The sequence below is a fragment of the Callorhinchus milii genome, unplaced genomic scaffold (genome assembly GCF_018977255.1).
Source record: "Callorhinchus milii isolate IMCB2004 unplaced genomic scaffold, IMCB_Cmil_1.0 Scaffold9, whole genome shotgun sequence".
In the NCBI taxonomy this organism is placed as follows: Eukaryota; Metazoa; Chordata; class Chondrichthyes; order Chimaeriformes; family Callorhinchidae; genus Callorhinchus; species Callorhinchus milii.
In genome coordinates, this window is record NW_024704750.1 from 10,175,533 (window position 1) to 10,196,108 (window position 20,576).

The 20,576-nt window shown below is 38.1% G+C and overlaps 1 protein-coding gene and 1 non-coding gene across 2 annotated transcripts in view; both read left to right on the plus strand.

Annotated features, from left to right (window-relative positions):
- The first annotated feature begins 3,067 nt into the window (after window positions 1–3,067).
- The window catches only part of LOC103175195 (RAS guanyl-releasing protein 1), a 63,734-nt gene continuing 46,225 nt past the window's right edge, over window positions 3,068–20,576 (plus strand). The window contains exon 1 of the mRNA XM_007888057.2: window positions 3,068–3,109. The gene's annotated coding sequence lies outside the window, so the exon portion shown is untranslated. The remainder of the gene's footprint in view (window positions 3,110–20,576) is intronic.
- Window positions 18,516–18,588, plus strand: trnat-cgu. Its single transcript has one exon. It is a non-coding gene; the product is annotated as a tRNA-Thr (tRNA).

A 20,576-nucleotide genomic window follows, 5' to 3' on the forward strand; every position in this document is an offset into this window, starting at 1 on the left:
GGTTGTCAATGCCTTGGTTCTTTTGCTGTTTATAAATATCAGATTTGTACCTGCTTATTTGAGGAAAATCTTAAATAAAACTTCAGTTTTATTCTTGTTCTCGTGGAATCTACATGTGCAGACATTTGCTAGAATTTTACAAAATTCCATCAAGCGCCACTAAACACAGTAAATTGACAGCCCACAGATTTTATACCAATCTTCCCAGTTTTGCATTGTGCTTTATGCATTACTTCTTCTTTTGGGTGAGTCCCTCTATTGGTCAGTGGATTAACCATTTTGATTCAGCTATAAATTTTTCACTAATAGTTCCTTAATTATTCTCACTCAGTACAATAACCCTCTAAGTCTCAACCTCTTCTAACTGTATCTACCCTTTCATTGATGTTATTTGCCAAAGGTCCAAAGATAAGTTTTCATCAACTTCTGATATTCTTTGTGTCCATGTAGCAGTCATATAGGTAAAGAGATATATGCTGTGAAGTGAATGAATGTGGCATTTGTTGTATGTGTGGCCTGTGTCTGATCACCATAGCACAGCTTTTCGGATTCAAAACAAGGTATATACAACAACAGCTTGCGTTTATAATAGCTACTTCATGCGAGTAGCATCTCAGAGCTTTTAAAGCATTTAAAATATATAAGCCTCAAGACAGAGTAATACAAGTAAGTAATAATTAACCTTAGCTATTGATTTATATTACAGTATATACACCTTAACTTGTTCTATTCATTTTATTTTTTTCCCACTTGGTCCGACAAATCCACCTTACCCTACCACACCATTCAATCCCTTCTCTCTCCAGGAATGCATCTACTGCACTTAGCACTTAGTCTCCATCTACACTATTCATTTAAACAGGCTCCAATAGTAATGTATTCTACAAGTTTTAACATGAGTTTCTTGCTATTTTAGATGCAGTTAAAGGCAAACAATTTCTCTACATCACATCAGCTCTGATAATCCCCATTATGATCTTGAAACCTTCATTAAAGTCACTTTGAATTAAGTTTTTGTATTTTAAGCTTTTTTAACCAATTTAACAAAAACCTAGAGTACAATTAAACCGATTGGATTTCCAACATCCAGAGATCTCTTTAAAATAAATTATATAATAAATTAATTGTGGAGTGTCCTGTAGTGTATTGATTAGAGCACTCACCTTGCAAGTGAGAGGACCTGGGTTCGATTCCCGGGCAGGGTGAAACGTTAGGCAAATTTTCTTATTCCACACAGCTCTGTTTACCTAGCAGTAGATAGGAACCCGGTTGTTAGTCGATCAGTGGATCACTTTTCCGGGGGTAAAAATCCCTTTAAAAAAATTAAAAATTATAATTTGGTCACTGAATCCACGACTGTTTATGGAACACTGCTGTGTGCAAATGGCTGCCGCATTTGGCCACAAAATATGAAGTCAATTCACTTTACAGTATATTCTATGAAGTTCTTTGAGACGTCTTGAAGACTTGATAAGGCACTATATCAAGTGCAAGGAATATTTATTATTATTAATAGCATTTTGCAATGTCGTACTTTGATATTTGGATAACCAAAACGTTTTACATTTGGATCAGAAATTGCACTTAAAAGAAGTTTAAAGGAAATACCTAGGTCACAGTTATATTCAGATGAGATGAGTTAACAAGTGCTGGCAATTATTTACCTTCTTCTGATTGAATGGGTTGGGAGAGTCGCTGACAGTGCAGATTGTATGTAGTTGTTGGAAGTTGAATGTATTTTACTCGTTTTACATTCTTTCTCTCAACGTAACATCCAAAATCCAGTATCTCCCTTATAATAAAGGCGGGTTTCAGCAGTTTTGCAGAAGCTCAGACGTGCTGTTATTGGTATGGTGGTATACTCATAGAGGAACATATCATTTTCAAATTAGCTTGGTACTAAATAAAAGATTGAAACTAGGATATGTATGAGTGAAATGCAAGTATTTTCAACTGCACTAAATTTGAGTTTTTCCAACATTTCAGACCAGTGAAGTTCCATGCCAGCAGCATTTGCAAAATTTGTGACATAATGAGATACAAAACATTTCCTAGGTTATGCTGCAGCTTGAACAGAAACCATTGGTGCACCAATATAGGAAAAGTACATAAAAGTATCGGAAACACAGTGTAGCTGCAGTCTGCTAGCTGCTGCTTCAGTGGCTTATTTTAAACACACCCAGTTATATAAACCTTCCATTGCACCTGTGGTAAATGGCAGAGACCACTGGGCTTTGTAACTTCCTGCTGATAATAAATGAATCATTTAACAGCTGCACTATTTAGAAGAAAGTGTTGCTTAGTTCATTCTTCTTTCTGAAGAGGGGAGGGTTTTTTTTACAAAGTGAAAGAAGAATTGTCTGAATAAGGTCGTCACTGCTCACTACAAGGGCTGACAGTCAAAATTGCTTGTTTTTTCTCCTTCACAAGGTTGTTCCAATTTTAAAACTTCTTTTTATATAAAAAAGGAACAGACTGAGCTCCTAATAAGATCAGTTTTGCCAACGAGAAGGTTGATATGAGCAGAGAAAAATAAATCTTATTAGAAAATGTCTTAAGAATGGCCTTTGCAGCACCACCAACTTGTTAAGCAAGAAAGTCAAGAAAGTTTGGTAACAGTTTGGAAAATTTGAAAGACTGAGGTTGAAAGGGCAATGATCTATGAAAACAAAACTAACACTGAATAGATGTTCCCTAAAACCAATGATTAAGAGCTAGACAGAACGAGACTGTGCTGCAGGCAGAGTAGAGAAGTAACAGAGAGGAACTTTACAGTTTCATTGGCTTGTGAGCCACAGGTTTTAAACCACGAGTGTTCAGCCTGACCACAGGCCGAGCACCTGACTAGTATTATGCTGCAAGAATTCATACTTAGAAGAGCTAAGAGACTAAGAGCGGTAAGAAACTTTTCGATTTTGTTCTATTTTATTCAAGTCTGACTATGTCCTGTCTTCTTCTTGCTTTGAAACATGTATTGGCATGAATCGTGTTACCCGCTTCTGTTGCTAGGCACCAGAGTTGCCGGTTATCTAACTTCAAACAGTGATGTGAATGCGTTCTGCAGTGGTTTAAGCAAGTTCAAGGATGTGTTTGTGAAGGCCATAAAAAGGTAAATTATAAAATGAATTGAATAACAAACATTGCTTTACTTCCTAGAGCAACGGGGCATAATGTAGCTGAAATGTTTAAAGCTTTGTTACAGAAATAAATAGTTTCTATGAAGTACTGTTGTGGAATCGGTTGTTGCCCTTAAACTATGCTATAACAATTCCTAGAAATACAAAGGAAAATGCAGGAGAGCGGTGGAATTTTTTTTGCTTATAAATATATTTAAAATGTTGACTTCCCTTTTCACAAAATTCCAATAATAGTAAAACTTGATCATTTGAAATTCAATGGAAAGGGCAGGGGATGCTTTGAAGGGAAAACACATTCAGGTCAGAAGCCAAAGATTTAAATTTGCCAAGGAAAACTCCTTGGTAAATTTTGGTTCATGTTTTAGGTTTCAATCTGGATGTTTACAGGAGTAAAGTGACCCAGAGGGAACAAAACCCATCTTATTCATTTGGTTACGCAAGTTCTACCAGGTAGCCCCCCCCCCCCCCCCGCCGGTAGCTACTCAGCACTTTGAGAGTGGCATAGCAGCCTCTGTATTATCACACCACGCTACATGTATTATCACACCAAGCTACATGCAATGGGAATGTGAAAGGGCACACAGGCTGAATCCTACCTCAAGGCAAGAAACACTCCTGTGCTTGTCAGTACTCATATTCCCATTATTTTTGATGACAGCAGGTTGCAACTCTGATCAAGCCACACCTAGAAAATTGCATACAGTTCTGGTTGCCAAAACATAAGGGCATTGCCTCACCCTATAAATAGTACAAAGGACAGCAGGTAGGAGGATTGGCACTGTTGGAACTATAAATAATGATTAGACAAGCTAGGGCTTTTCAGTCCTGAAAGGAGACATTTCAAAGAGGATCCCATACTATGTTTAGTGACCATATGTCCCCGATTTCCAGGGACAGTCCTCAGATGAGGTATTGTGTCCCTGGCCAAATTTGCCCTGACCTGAGTTCAGCAACAAACTTGAGCAAGAACAATAACATTCTAAAACAGACACACTCATCAGAGCAATACAGCCATTCATCAACAGTTCTGGAGTACTGCCAGGATCAGGAAATGTGGTGAGTTAAATTTTTATTTACATGTGTGCCCAGATTTGGCTTACAAATATGTTCAATTTTAAATTAGATTAAAAAATAAATCCAGAACAATAATTTAGGATGCACCAATACAGCAGAACAAGAGGACATATATTTAGAGTTGCAAAGGGCAAATTCAGAAGAAACAGCAGGAAGTGGTTTTACTCAGAGGGTAATGAACAATTGGAATTGGTGGCCAGGAAGGGTGGTTGAGGCCAGGACATTGGATGATGTAATGGGAGGATGGAAAATGAGTGTCCTGGAAACATGTGATCAGATAAAATGGCCCACCTTCAATCAAACTAATCTTGTGACCTTGAGAAGAAGATCTCCTACATGAGGGAGAAGTGAATAGAAGAGTATGGTGAGAGGGTAAGGAAAGGGAATTAGGAGAAGTAGGGGCTTATGTGGAGTATAAACACCAGCACCAGCATGGATTAGTTGGCTGAGTGGCCTGTTTTTAGTGATACACACTATGTAATTCTATGTAACAGGCAGTATCAGTCTGATATGGCTCTGTGAGCTGAGCACCTGAAAAATAAGGATCCATACCCAAAACGTACAAACGGTTCACTTGCACAGTATATCATAGACTCTACTAAACAACAAAACACTTTACTACTTCAGGGAGATTGCAGAATTCCTCAGATCTCAGTGTTTTTACCCACAATATCTCGTTGTTCCAAAAAATATATATATTTTAGCCAGTAATCCCTAGACTGTCCAGTGACTTGGGATGTCCTCCTGACACGAAAGGTGCTTTATAAAAAGTAATTTTGTTATTGTCATTGTAATCTGTCATTTCTGCAATGTTTGTAAAAAGGTAAGAGGTGAAGAGAAGTACTGGCAAAATATGAACTACCACCAGTCTAAGGAATACTGGGACTTAATTCTCCGAGATGCTATCCTGCTTGAAGGTTGCTATATAAATGCAAGTTGTATTTTATTAATAAACCAAACAAAATATTCAAAACGAGCAGTGAAGATTGTTACCTGGTGAAGCAGAATTTTAAATCCTGGAGTTCTGTAGCGTAGTGGTTAAAGCATTCGCCTTGCAAGCGAGAGGACCACGGTCTGATTCCCGGGCAGATGGAAACCTTAGGCAAGTTTTGTTACTCCAAACACCTCTCTTTACCTAGCAGTAAGCAAGAATCTGGTTGTTAGTCGTTTGGTGGATTGTTTTACGGGGGTAATAATCCCTCCCCAAAAAATAATAATTTGGTCACTCAATCTTCGACTGTTTGTGGGACACTGCTGTGGGCAATTGTCTGCTGCATTTCGTCCAAAAAATATAGTCAATCCACTGTGAAGCGCTTTGAGATGTCTCGAAGGCTCTATATCAAATGCAAGGATTATTGTTATTATTTAAAGATATTTGATAAGTTGTCAGTATTAGGCACAAAGATTTGGGGGGTTTACAAAATGGTGTTAAAAAGGGATATATAGTTTGATACTCATTGAAGGAAATCGTGATAAAACATTTTACTTGAATTAAATTCAAGTTTTACAAGAAAATGTAAAGACATTTATGAGAAACATGGAAGTAGTTTATGAAGCAAATTCTCAAATATGTGTGAAGACCAATGTCCATGAATAGTTTCTTTAGTGAAATAGAAAGTGATTCGGAAACTCTTGAGAGCTGTCAGTATCATATTTAATATCTGGCTGGGTTCTTACTCTTTGTTGCTGTAATATTTTTAGACAACTGCTCTAAAGGTTCAGATCTCAGGGTGCTTTTATTCCAGAATGCGAGTGATTCTGTAACAGTTTCCATTAAATCAATCTACAGTATTGAATTACATCAATTGCACTTACAAAGGTATTTATATCCAACGTGTACTTCTAAGTAATTTTGTAATTGGCAGAGACTGGATTCTGGTCCTATGAAAATAATCATGTATGTAGTACAGAATGTTTCTCATTAAAATTTTAATAGTTGGCTGTGTGACTGGTTTATTTGGCTTAGTATCATTTTCAAATAAAAGTACTCAGAGTTTACTTGATTTTTAAAAAAACTTGAGAACCTTATCCTGGAGCGAGACAAACAAAAGAAAGTTTTTTTTTAAAAAGGAGACTGGTGTTTAATGATAGTAACACAATCTCTGATCATGGGAATACTTCAACTATCCAGAAGTCTGTGTATATCTGGATTTCATGTGGATTCACATACATGCCCAATGACTAAATTACAAGTTGTATCTTTGAAAAAATATCCATATGAGTTGTTTAGTTTTTTCTTGAAATGTTCTAAAGTTTGTGTAACGTTATGTCTGTAATAATTTAATGTATCTAGAGTTAATAGATACAGTACTTAGGAAGAGAGTAGATAGCTGCGCATCTGTGGTGCTCGATTACATGTATATGATTTTTCTAAACCTATCTACAACCTAATGCAGTCTACGGTCTGTACCTACATAATATAACTAAATGCAATGGAACTTGCACAATATGAAGTGAGAATCTATTGAAATGCATTTCTAACCCCAAATTCGAAACAGAGTCAAACACATTCATGACATTAAGTTCATTTGGGGGGCATGAAACAGATATTGATAAAGAGAAAGGTTTTCTTTTATCCTGTGCTAGATCCTTTTCTTTGTAGCACATTATTTTCCATGCTCTACTATCACCCTGGTTGGAGAGTAGGAAACCAGAACCGTAGTTCAACAAGCCAATAATAAAAAGCATTTACCATAATTAAAACATCCTGGATTGAAAGTCACCTTTCACTTCAGTTGAGGAACCCTTGCTATGTTCTGTTAATAAATGGACACAAATCATAATAAACTAAACACTTTTACACAGTATACATATGGTTTCTAGGATTCCACTTCAGATTAGATTTAGTCATTATGTCAATATTCTTTTTCTTTACACCACAATTCAACATTAAGATAACATTAATGCTTTCACATATAATAAAATCTAAACTTTTTATTTTGTATGCTTCCATCTCAGTTAAAAACTGCAGATTTCTATATTCATATCAATTTTAATCCACAAAATATTTCATACTTGGCATCTAAATTAACAATGTTAATGTTAAAAAATATTAAAGGTTTAAAAAAAGGTAATTAATGTGGCGAATGCTATATTCTTCTTTTTCATTTTGTGCCAAACACCAGAATGAAGCTGTCTCTGGTCAGGTGCGAAGCGAAGTTCCCTCTATTCAACCTCACAATTTAGCTAAAGCCAAATCTGAAAAGTACACTGGTGTGACACTACTATTGCTCATAACAGCCATTCTGAGATCTCTCTGAGAGAGAACACCAGTTTAATGATAGTTAGTGCTATAATATGGGTATCTGTGGATGAACCTAACAATACTGCGAACAAGATTTTGATGTCTGATCTGTTTTTTGGGGGGTTCCCTCATAGCCAGGAGATTCTTATAGTCTGAATTTAAACTCAGAATTCCCAAACTACCAAAATACAGTGCTATGCTTTTTATTCTCAATTTTTTTTGGGTGGGGAGATTAACATACTAATTCACCCTGATTACAAATAATAAACTATTTTGTAAATGCAAAAAGTCAGCAAGTGTTTAATCTCAAGTGTTAAGCATGGTTAATGGCCATAATGGTTTGCAGGACTGAGGGTTTTCAGAGTCACATTTGACATTAGACTGGATTTTCCCATTATAAACATGCAGAATATCTTGCCTGATGTCTCTTGGATTTAGAAAAGAGTTTTTTGCAATCCAAATGTTTATTTTTCAATAAATTGCATTAATGATGTGAATGTTAATGGCATTTTGTGGGCAGCCTCTTACATGAAGCACACTGGCAGCTGCTGCTGGCACAAAAAACGAATGAGACCACAGAAAATTGAAACAATAGCAGGCGCCGGGATGTGATTCAAGGCCATGGTCTCAAGATGGGAACGGATGGCAATCATAAATCACTTGAGTCTTGTGTGAATGGTTCATGTCATCCTTTGGATGAGACGTTAAACCAAGGTCCGGCCTGCCTGTTCAGGTGGACGCTAAAGAGCCCATGGAACTATTCGAAAAGAGAAGGGAGTTTCTCCCAGTGTCCTGGCCAACAAAATCCCTCAAATAAAATTTATCATTTACTCCATGGCTGTTTGTGGGATGTCGCTGTGTTCAACTGGCTACTGCCTTTCGCCCACAAAATCTAAAGTCACTGCACTTTATAATGTATCCTGTGAAGTGCTTTGAGACATCTCAATGGAATAAGGCACTATATCAAATGCAAGAATTATTTTTATTATTATTTGAACGTTTCTATTAAATTACTGTCCTACTCTTCTTCCCAGGTACCCATCATTCACTACATTTACTGAATATACTAAAATCCTGATAAACCAATGATCATCAGATCGCATTCATGGTGTTTTATTTTTCTCAAAGGTGAAACCTTCTTTTGAATATTAGGACTTTAATGTCCAATTGCAGTGCCAGTCAGCAAGGCACAAAAAGGGCAAATAGAATTAATTCTTCTTGTAAACTTTCATAATAAGCAAACTGAGAGCATACGTTTTATACTCTGGCATCATTGTAATGTTCTTAGACTAACATGTACAGTTTTGGGGTCGGGGGATATATTTGGATTTGTAATTTAGTGGCTATCTTATCAGTAGTCAACCTGTAAAGAATTATTGGTATTAATTTGCAGCTAATTAACAGGATATTGTAAATTCAAATTGGATTATACTGCAGTTTATTCTATTTCCATGGAGAATATCAGTGTAAGTAACCATAATAGATCAAGGTTTTGCAGCATAGTGAAAAAGTGACAGTGCAATTAGGCTTCAAACTGATGTTAAGTTACAAAAAAGCACTCAATCCCAAACTATGTATTAGAAATGGAACTTGTCATCTTTAGCAGTGTAATATGATTGATATATCCAGTGTTAAGCACTTTTGAGATTTTTCATTCTATGTGAAACACACTCTATAAATGCAAGGGGTTGTGTAATTCAGATGCCTGGAGAGCATTTTCATAGGGAAGAAGAAAAATAAACAGGTTAAGAGGCAGAGCTGGTCTATTGAGACACAAGGATATCTACATAACCATAGCATTATTATTTAGCTTAATCAAAATGCTGCTTGAAAATGCAAATTACTTTGCTTGTTTCAGGACACAATTTTCTGAGTATATGGTCTCCCTTCTTACAGCATCATCCTCAGCAATTAGAAGATGATTCATAGGCACAAATTCTTCCAATGGACCTTCGTCTTTCCCCTCCACTCCCTCACTAGGATTACCCAGCACACCAGGCTTGCTCTGTTACACCCTAAATGGCAGCCTCTTGGCTCTTGGACAAACAAGTTTCCTGGTTAATGAAGGAAATAAAAATCCCTTTTCTGATTGCTATCCAGTGACTCATGCTGAAAAATCTATACAAATGGTTATTTTGGGCAAGGACATAATTAAGTGAAATTCCTGGCCCCTCCCCCATCCATCTTATGCCTGAATATTCTATTGAAATTTGTAGTGTCGATTTACCCATGAAAATGATCATGTGAGTGAGGTATTGGAGGCTTTACTGTAGCTGCACAACCTGTACTCCAGGGAAATTCTTGCATTTGATATAGCGTCTTATCACGCCGTTGAGATGTCTCAAAGCAAAAGTGAATTGACTGTAATATTTAGTGGACAAAACGTGACAGCCAGTTGCGCACAGCAGTGTCCCACAAACAGTTGTGGATTGAGTGATCAAATTATTATTATTGAGGCAAACTGCAAGCCTCTTCAAATCAATGGCCAGATTGTGTCAGTGCCTGACAGGCTTATGTCAGTACTGAAGTGCTTTCCTGTATTTTGAACCAGCAGCCAATTGCACACATTAGTGTACCACAAACAGTCGTGGATTGAGTGATCAATTTTTTTGGAGGGGAGGGATTATTCCCCCAGAAAGCGATCCGCCAATCAAATAACAACAGGGTTCCAATTTCTGCTAGGTAAATAGTGGTGGGGGGGTAAAGAAACTTGCCTAAGGTTTCGCCCCGCCCAGGAATCGAACCCAGTTCCTTTTGCTTGTGCTAACCGCTATGCTACTGGACTCCACAGGGTATTGTACAAAAATAAAATTGTTATGCAATTGGAAGGAGCCATCTTGCACGTAGCTCTCAGCTCCACAAAACCTAAAAGGCTGAGAGCTCAACCACCGTCCAAAGTTTCCAAGCTATCTCAAAACCTCATAGCATCTGAAAGCAGCCAATAACCCAGCATCCCTCCAGTCATAGCAAACCCTATTAAACTCTGCTGGTCTGCTTCCCTCCACAATACAAAACTATTGTCCCCACCCACCCCCGCCCCCCCACACACAGAAACCACTGTGTTCTGTTGTTCGATTCCTTTAAGGTTTCCCTTTAACCCAGTCACAAGTCATCGAGAGGAATTCATTGTGCTGGTGAAGATGAAGACCTGTTTTTCCCTTCCTGCCCCACCCCACCCCCCCAAAAAAAGTGGGCAGTAGGTTCAGAATCTGGCTCAGATCTCCTTAACTGGTCACCAGTAATGTCCTACAGTCAGGACACTTACTCCATGGCTGTTTGTGGGACATGACATGACACAGTCTCCCCACTTTACGATACGTAGATTCATAGAATTATACAGCACAGAAAGAGGTCATTCGGCCCATCGTATCTGTGCCGGTTCTTTGAAAAGAGCTTCCAAATGAATCCCACTCCCCCGCTCTCTCCCCATAGCCCTGCAAACTTGTCCTCCCAAATAATTATCTACTTCTCTCTTAAAAGTTGTTGTCGAATCATCTTCCACCAGCCTTTCAGGCATTGCATTCCAGATTCAAACAACTCGCTGTGTGGGGAAAAAAATCGCCTCACCTCTCCTGATAACTGAAGTCCCTCATTCCTGGTACCATCCTGGTCAATCTGCTTTGCAACCTCTCCAATGCCTTGACATCCTTCCTAAAGTGTGGTGCCCAGAACTGAACAGTCTCTGAGGCCTCACCAGTGTTTTATATAAAGGTTCATCATAACTTCCTGACTTTTGTATTCTATGTCCCTATTTATAAAGCCTGGTATCCCGGATGCTTTTTTAACTATCTGCCTGTCCTGCCACCTTCAAACATTTACTATATGACCCCCAGGTCTCTCTGTCCCTTCACTCCCTTTAAGATTGTAACGTCAGCTTACATTGTGGAGTCCTGTAGCTCAGTGGTTAGAGCACTCGCTTTGCAAGTGAGAGACCTGAGTTCAATTCCAGGCAGAGGGTGAAACCTTGGGCAAGTTTCCTTACTCCACACAGAGCCTAATAATAATCCTCCAAAACAAAACAATAATAAATTGGTCATTTTCAATCTACGACTGTTTGTGGGACATTGCTGTGCGCAATTGGCTGCCGCGTTCGCCCACAAATATACAGTCAATTCACTTTACAGTGTGTTCTGTGAAGCGCTTTGGGACGTCCTCCCGACGTGAAAAGCGCTATATCAAATGCAAGGATTATTATTATTATTATTATCATGACATTGTTACTTAGAAGTGAGGTGATGATATAGTATATTTGCCATGTTTTATGTTTTTAAACTCTTCAAAACTAGGACTTTTAAACAAAGAATACGCCACCTTTATATAGCAGTGGTGGTCCTTCTTTTAATATAGGTAACAACGAAAGAACTTGCATTTTTATAGTGCTTTATCACTGTCGAAATGTTTCAAAGCACTTTACAAATAATTACTGGCAAGTGTTTTGATTGCTTGTGTTGGAAAACGCACCAACCACTTACTGTACACCAAGATCCCAGAAACAGCCACCAGATGAAAAACAATTTTTTTGAAGGATTATTGGCTAGGACACCAAGAGAAACTCCCTGCTCCTTTCGAAAGAAGCTAAGCTATTTACTGCACCACATTGCTGTGGGAAACCCTGGCTCTTGAAATCATTACATACAGTCTAGGATTTTGAATGGATCTGTTTGGAAAGAATGGAAGCCACTATTGTAACAGGATCTATAGCAGTGCAAATGATAATTAAACCAGAGAATGAATCCTCTCAAAGCGAAAGCATTAGTGTGATTGATGGTGAATGTAGTTCAAAGTGCTTGTTCAACTGCTCGATAAAGTCTGTCTTTTCTTCATTTGCCCTTCTCTTCCATTGCATTGTATCATTTTCAATACAAGGACCCCAATCAAAGTATAAACTTGGTGTGTTGCAACAGTCAATTGCAATACAGTACTTATCTGCATTCTAACTGCTTCGCAATAGAATGCCACTTTTTTGTTTGCATACAGTGACATTTTCTGATACGGGAAACTGGCCCCACACAAAAAAATATAGGAGAAAAATAGCGGGGAAATAAGAATATTCATTTCCGAAATTTGTTCCTCAATCATTTGGCAACGAGGTTTCATTTTTGCGGGAGTACATTTTAAATCAAGTCAGAAAATAGGAGTAAACCATCTCTTCCAACCAGGCAGAATGTTATGGTATGGGATCCTCTGGCCAATACAGTATCTCCTTAGGAAGTGTAAGTGTCACACTGGTGCAGTAGAGGGTGCTGTTAAGCATGTGTCAAGGTTGAGACACAGTGTAGGGCCAAAGCAGAGGGTGCTTTTCTCTGGTAATGGGTCTCATATGCATGAGCTGGGAATGTTTAACATTGTTACAGGTTGCAAAATGTCATTGCTGTTCAGTTCCTGGTTGTCTCTGATTTTTCTAGCACAAAATTCACATCCAAAATATAGACATTGATCTGTATGTTCCTCCTTTGAAACTGACTGTAAGGAATGTACTGCACCGAGTAAGTGAATAAGCATATACGTTATTCTTATTTTTAGGGACAGGCATTATTCTATCCATATTTCAGAAAGCACAAGGGGACAAATAATTACAAACAAATGATTTCCCATCATAACCTAATGCTGCATGATATTAGGTAAAATCATATTAATCTGTAGAATTTATATCAGTCAATAAAGAAAACTTTTGGGAACTGTCCAATATTTGGGATTAGCAAAGCGTTTCAGAAAATTTGTACTCCGTTAAAGAAATAGCTTTATTAAGGTTATGTACTATATGTTTCGAGCCTCATAGCCACATCTGAAAAACTGTTCTGTACAAACACTGACAAGTCCTCCTGGGTTTGCGAAACCTTTGAAACACAGAGTTAAGTAAAAAGGTTCAGATTGTACAGGTTTGAAAAACAGAAAAAGAAGTTGCTGTTTTTGACAGAAAATAGCCAAGATGCACAAATTCAACCTAATGAACACATCCAGAAAGATGCTAAGTGAAATGAAATTGTAAAACAAACAATCTGAGAGATTACAGAATCAACAGCACAGTGAGGTCTTTAGGTAATAATTGAAGACAAATATCAAGAGAACAGAGAATCAAGAGGCATGAAAGATTTGAGGGGTGAGAGCTACAGATTTGGAGACCTTTGTAGGAATTTACACAAACTCACAGGTTTGGGATTTCTGACAGTTAAGTTCTGTACAAGAAGCACAGATCAAGTTGATATAATACTTTTAAGACTTATTAGTAAAGTTACCTTTGTATTTACTTTTATTCCTTTTCACTTGACCTTCAAGAATCGAGATGTCAGAAATTACACTGTGACTTTCCCACTGGGACAGACAGGAATAGCAAACCGTGCCAGAAATATACAATACAAGTATTGCTACTTACTGCAGGAGTATACGTTATGAATAATATTCCCCTGAAACAGAATTTCTTCAATTCAGTGAAAATACCATGCTGAAAAATAAGTAAATAAACCGAATATGACTGTGTGATTGGATTGACAAAGTATGCATTTGTAATGATAGAAGACATTTCAGTAACTAGTAGGCAATATGGTAAATTATCCTCAGGTCCTTCCTAATAAACACAGCTGTCTTGAGTATAATCAAGAGATTCACAGTAATTCACCCTGCAAAACATTGATCACACAGCAGTTTGAGTGCTCTCGCTTCTGTATATTAAATGATTTGACTCAGAAACCAGTAATAAAATGCTGCAGGACAAAAACTGAAACATTTCACAAATCTTAGCATTCAAACAGGTTTTGTGAAGTCTGTAAAAATTATATATAATGTGGAAACGCTACGATAAGTACAACATGGGTACATTGTGGTAATGTTATTTTTAATATGAAGGTATCTTCTGTACATAAACAGCCCAATCACTCATCTAATATAACACAGTACACATCCGAGGCCTTTAATAATTCACACTATATATAATCTGCAGAAAATTCCCTAAATTAACTATTTCCTTCTGCCTCATCATTATGAAACAATAGAGTACTTATTTTCACCCCACCACCCTCCTCCCACCCCATAAGCATTTCCTCACAAGGAAGAGGGGGAAGAGAAAATTGAAATTTGAACATAACTTAACCCAGATAGCTTTTACATGACCCAAGATGTAGTGGAGGGTGTAGTGGAACTAACAAAACAACAGTCAGCGGGGAGTCTGGCCATGAATCTAATTGAGGGAAAGTAAAGGGAAAAAATGACAAAACCAAGTGCAGGCTTAAAAACCTGGCAGCCAAAGCAAGAACAGAAGAAACCCCATCAAACTTGTAGTATGAGGAAATGTCATGATGGAAAATTGTGAACTGATAAGCTAGGCAATTATTAAAATGAAAAATGATTCCCTTTGGAAAAATTAAGTTGGCCAGTGTATCTTTTGGGTAATGACATAATATCATGTTTCAGATAATTAGGTAAACTGCTTTTGATGGAAATGTTATACCTCATTCCTAGATATTAAGATGTACATAACTCCCAAACAATAGAAAACACAGAGACTAATAATTATATTGTGTAGTGGATTCACAAGGTAGTAGAGTGATCATGAAATGGAATATGTCTCAATTGTAGAAGTAGCATATGAAAAATAGCTTCACTAGTGAGGCTGAAAGACAACCTCATGAATCATAAAATCTTATTTAAGTTACAATGAGCTTCAACACTAGAAATTCCAGTGTATTTTTCGCATGCCAAAAGTACAATTCTACCTCTCTCCTAAATCTCACCCTTCCGCTCCTGAACACAGTGGCTCGCACAGTGGAGTATTGTCCCATAATCCCAGCAGTTCTCCAGCACCATGTCCTAGTAGCTTTTCCTCATATACGAACCTGGATGCTGTTTTTAAAGTAGAGGCATATCACATCTGAGACGAATACAATCATTACTCAATGTCCAACCATGAGATCAGGGATTGGATAGTAATAATAATAAACCTTACATTTCACGTCTCAAAGCACTTCACATTGGATATACCGTAAAGTCGAATGACTGTATTATGTGGGTTGAAGGTTTGATAATTCTGTGGACCCGTTCTTAGCTACATCTTAGCTACAGAAAACTTAAATTTACGGGTGCTTAAAATTGTACTGTGCCATTTGCCATGGTTCAGCAGATCACCTACAGAAAATACAAGTTCACCTTGAGTACAATGAAATCAAAGCAACTTGTATTGAATCCCTCCCCGCCCCCGTTACAAATAATGTAGAAATAGTGACTGGCATATTGGTTTAAATTGAAAACCTTATGGGCCTTAGACACCCTTGGCTGGGGTCAACTTGAACAATTTTAGGACATCTGAAATTACATTTTCTTCAGAGTACATGAAAATATGTTACCTTTAACCCATAGGTAGGCTTATGGGTGGAGTCCTGTAGCTCAGGTTAGAGCACTCGCTTTGCAAGCGAGAGACCCGAGTTCAATTCCAGGCAGAGGGCGAAACCTTGGGCAAGTTTCCTTACTCCACACGCCTAATAATAATCCCTCCAAAAAACAATAATAAATTGGTCATTTTCAATCTACGACTGTTTGTGGGACATTGCTGTGTGCAATTGGCTGCCGCGTTCGCCCACAAACATACAGTCAATTCACTTTACAGTGTGTTCTGTGAAGCGCTTTGGGACGTCCTCCCGACGTGAAAAGCGCTATATCAAATGCAAGGATTATTATTATTATTACGTTATTAATATTTATGACAACTATAAGATGAAGATTCCTTGTTATTGTGTTTACAACAGCACTCGATTTTATTTTAAAAAAGAAACATTTCCAGTCTGTCTGTAATGAGCTTTGAGAGCAACATCCTAAATGAAAGATAGTGTATAAGTGCAAGATGTTGTTATTGATAATAAAAGAAAAAGAAAATATAGATAGATTAACCGCCTGCCTCTGTTCAGCGTAGCCCTGCTATACAACACTGGTTCTCTTATAGATACACTACAACAACAAAATTACATCGGGAGGAAGTCCCAAAAGCGCTGAACAGTCAGGTGTCAGGGCCTGAGCATGGGGGAGGGGTGGTATAGTGGTAAGGGAAGGCAAAGAGGCTGGAGGGCGACCAAAGGCATGATCGAAGAGAAGGGTCTGGAGACCGGCCTTGAAGGAGGCAAGGAAGGAAGCGAGGCGAAGGGACACTGATGCATAAATGGGTAGGATTCAGTGGTAATTTCATAAAATAAATAATGTTTTCAGTGTTTCTTGAGCATAACACACAGGGGTAGCACACAGAAAATGACATCTGATAACCGAATGACCTGGAATGCAGTAGGTTTTTAGATTTCATTTTAATTTGGGATCTAAGTTTAGTTCCAGTCAATACATTACAGTAATAACAGTCCATGTGCACAATGTTAGCTGAATGTATTGAATTGTACTCATTTTAAATAGACAACAATATAATGAGAAACACACGATAAAAAGACTGATGACTGCTGTGCATCGGGGAAAGAGTTTGCATTCCATTCCAGACATAGGGAAATTTCCCTGTCTAGGTGGCAATACACATGTGAAACTCTCAGTCTGATTTGAATATTATTAACCATAGTGCTGGGTTTCCGCATGTGTCAGACACCCAGGTGACTAAAAGAAAATTCATGATTAGAGTCCAATTCAATAACAAAATTTTACGTCGGAAGAGTTAAACTGTACCATCTGAAAACTGGTAGCATTTGAGATTTTGTGCATCTAGGGAAAGAGCAGAACGGAATTTTTCTCCTTCCTCTTCAAGGGGACACATTATAAAACTGGGGGCGGGGGAGAAATCTGTGGTAATGTATTTTTATCAATAGACCCGAGATGATTCAGATTTGCATTTGTTTGGCAGATTAATTACTGAATTGTTTTTTCCATACACCTCAGCCATCGTATTTCCTTGATCTTAATGTAAGACACCTTAATTGTATATTCAGATTAGATTTCCAAAGTAAATTCCCCTTTACAAATGAAATATTATAAATACTTGTTACGCAGCCAAAGAAATATAAATGTCAACAGGTTCAGTCAATTTCGATTGTCTTTCTAAATTCATCTTTCCCCTCCTGACTCAATGGGTACATGTGTGGCATGGGGCAACAACAGCCAGAATAACTTGCATTGATAGAATGCCTACCATGTGAAAGAAAGGTTTCAGATAGTTGTACAGAATGTCACTAATTAGAAATGCAATTAATGTTGTTACATGGACATAATCCGGCATCTAATTCACACCTTTAAGCCACACACATATATGTTGAAAGCGAGTTGCTAAATATAGCAGTGAATGGAATATCCCCCATGATTTTATTCTTTTAACGAAAGTTCATTGACATTTAGGATGTGGTCCCACTGTTTATACACGGGTTTATATGCATTGCCATTATTTATTACGTGGGCATGGCAAGCTGCTCAAAATAATACAGCATTCAGCCCACAACCTGAATCAGGTAAAAGAGTGACATTAAATAAAATGGAAAGTTTGTGTCACTCTCAAAGTAAATTACCAAGAGTTGTTTACCTTCAAGCACAAAATGGGTGAAGAATGTCAATCTGTTTTGCATAAATGTCCACTCAATACTATTTTCAAAATTTCCCCTGTATTTGTGGATTGCCTGGAACTCAAAAGATCAATCCATCATCAGTACAAATGAAAATGAAACATACCAAGTATCCCAATGTATTTTTGGTTAGATAATGATCTTTGATTGTTTGAATTGACTCAGGATATAATCGTGGAATATAATCAACAAATTAGCCAACTCAGTGCCTTTGTTATTTATTTTAGACATGCACCTCAGTTGCTCCCTCCCAAAAGTCTAAGCCTCATGTTGGGACATGGTTCATAGATACTGGGTGACTTTTAGTACCTCAGTCCAAAATCCAGTTATCACATCAAGTCCGATCATAATTGCGTTCAGGCACATTCTTGCAAGTGTGACAGACAGTAATCGGAGGCCAAATTCCACCTTGTTTTAGCCAGTAAGACAATTTTTCCTTCACATTTAAGAAGATCATGTAGAATTGTGGATAATTCTTAAATTCAGCATTAATTTTGGAAATTGTTTTTCTGCTTCCATTTTCTTCAGTGGAGTCCTGTGGTTTAGTGGTTAGAGCAATCGCCTCGTAAGCGAGAGGACCTGGGTTCGATTCCCAGCAGGGCGAAATGTTGGGCAAGTTTCCTTACTCCACACACCTCTGTTTACGTAGTAGCAAGCAGGAACCCAGTTGTTAGTCGATTGGCAGATCGCTTTTCTAGGGGTAATAATTCCTTAAAAATATATTTTTAAAATAATAATTTGGTCACTCAATTCACGACTGTTTGTGGGATACTGCTATGTGCAATCGGCTGCCACATTTGGCCCACAAGATATACAATTCACTTTACAGTATATTCTGTGAAGCGTTTTGAGACGTCTCGAAGACGTGATAAGGCGCTGTATCAAATGTAAAGATTATTATTCTGTTATAGGACCCTGCCTGGGCCAGTTCCACTATTTGATGCACAGAATGTTGAAGCTCTGTGAACCGATTATCCCATCCTTGCCTGACTGCATTGGCTCCCCATTCCTCATAGGATCAAATTTAAAATTCTCATCCTCACTTTCAAAGCCCTCCATGGCCTTGCTCCTCCCTACCTCTACGACCTATTAACACCATATCAACCTGTCCGCTCCCTTCATTCGGCAGGCACTAGCATGCTTTTTTGTACTCCGTCCTACACACTTCACCATCGGTCGGGCCTTCAAATTTTCTACCCCCACGCTCTGGAACTCCATCCCAGAATCCCTCCCTTACCTCCTTCAAGGCCTGTATCAAGACTTTACTCTTTGATTGTGCTTTCTGTCACCATTCTCATAAAATGGGTGGGGAAAATCAGTTACTTAGTTTACCAATACTTTAACATGAGCTAACTCAATGCAAAGCAGCATTAGTAGCCAATTCTTTGGGGCTGGTGTTGGCATGGGGTGGGTGGGGTGAGAGCAGAACTTTGTTTTTAAAATAATTAAGATATATTTTGGAGTCCTGTAGCTCAGTGGTTAGAGCACTCGCTTTGCAAGCGAGAGACCTGAGTTCAATTCCAGGCAGGGCGAAACCTCGAGCAAGTTTCCTTACTCCACACGCCTAATAATGATCCCTCCAAAAAACCAAAAACAATAATAAGATTGGTAATTTTCAATCTACGGCTGTTTGTGGGACATTGCTGTGTGCAATTGGCTGCCGCGTTCGCCCACAAATATACAGTCAATTCACTTTACAGTGTGTTCTGTGAAGCGCTTTGGGACGTCCTCCCGACGAGAAAACCGCTATATCAAATGCAAGGATTATTATTATTTTTTAAATAATGCCACAAAATATATATTTTGACTCAGAAGAAAGCCAAAGATGTAAACCGACAATAGATGAGAGTCTCCAAGCAGCTCACTTACTACATTGTGTTCCAAATGTGACATTAGTTGGTATATAACAATAAAAAGAGACTCCATTTTTTGTTAGAAAAAAACATGACATGTTTCTGTATACCCAACTGTTTGAAATTAAGCCTGCATCTATAAAGTTGCCTGTCTTTTTCCCCTTCCTCTATGGACTTCTTCTAAGATTTATTTTTGTGGGCTCTAACTCCTCCAGGGGGACTTGCCCAAGAGACCGCTCTTCACGTGTGAGTGTCGGCTAGCTATTCAACCACAAACACAAGGGAGATAGAATCACAGCTGAGCCTGACCCTGCTCTCACCCAACTTTGAGTGCTTTGGGACGTGCTCCCAATGTGAAAGGCACTATGTAACTATCAATTTGTATTGTATGTACAATCGTGTAAACTGTCTATCAAGGCTAACAATCGGGACATGAAATCTTGGATGGTTTTCATTAGACTAAGACCAATAATTTCATCCTAAATATTGCTCCAACTGAAATCACGTAATTCACCACAGCCTGAGAATCAAACTTTCAATTATTCGGTTTGCTTGGCTTGGGCTGCACTAAAGGCAGCAGGACTTTCCCCAATAGAACAATCAGAGCGCCCTCTCTGGATTACAGTATATTCATAGGGAATTCTATAATACAACACACACAACAAAGCACAACACACGTAATACTTAAATCATTAGGCTCTGAAAGGATTGGTCATCTGTTAGAAGTCTTTGATGAGGT